Source organism: Otolemur garnettii, unplaced genomic scaffold (assembly GCF_000181295.1).
Source record: "Otolemur garnettii isolate 467f Iridium unplaced genomic scaffold, OtoGar3 scaffold00253, whole genome shotgun sequence".
NCBI classification, from domain to species: Eukaryota; Metazoa; Chordata; class Mammalia; order Primates; family Galagidae; genus Otolemur; species Otolemur garnettii.
The window spans coordinates 1,414,102-1,414,421 of NW_003852648.1; the positions used below are offsets into that span (position 1 = coordinate 1,414,102).

A 320-nucleotide genomic window follows, 5' to 3' on the forward strand; every position below is an offset into this window, starting at 1 on the left:
TTTCTTGTCTGAAGGAGACTGGCAGCATTACTATTTATAGTGATACTGCTAATTAACCTTCAACTATTTGTATAGCACGTGAGAAATAACACTGCTCACATAGAAAGCAGGTCAATGAAATGTGCTCTGCTCTTTCAATTTTTTAAGTTCCAAATGTTGGGGAAAGTATTTTGATCATTCGAAAGAACTTTGAATTATTATCTAGAAGGGGATTTCTTAGAATGGTGTGTTTTGTATGTTTATAAGGTACTACCTTGTGAACAAAAATAGCCCAAGTTTGTAATTTGACTGGCATTTAAAGTGGAGTACTTGGTAACAGA

The 320-nt window shown here is 34.1% G+C and overlaps 1 non-coding gene across 1 annotated transcript; it reads right to left on the reverse strand.

Annotated features, from left to right (window-relative positions):
- Positions 1-2: 2 nt before the first annotated feature.
- Positions 3-127, reverse strand: LOC111722448. Its single transcript, XR_002771244.1, has one exon. It is a non-coding gene; the product is annotated as a small nucleolar RNA SNORA19 (small nucleolar RNA).
- Positions 128-320: the final 193 nt, after the last annotated feature.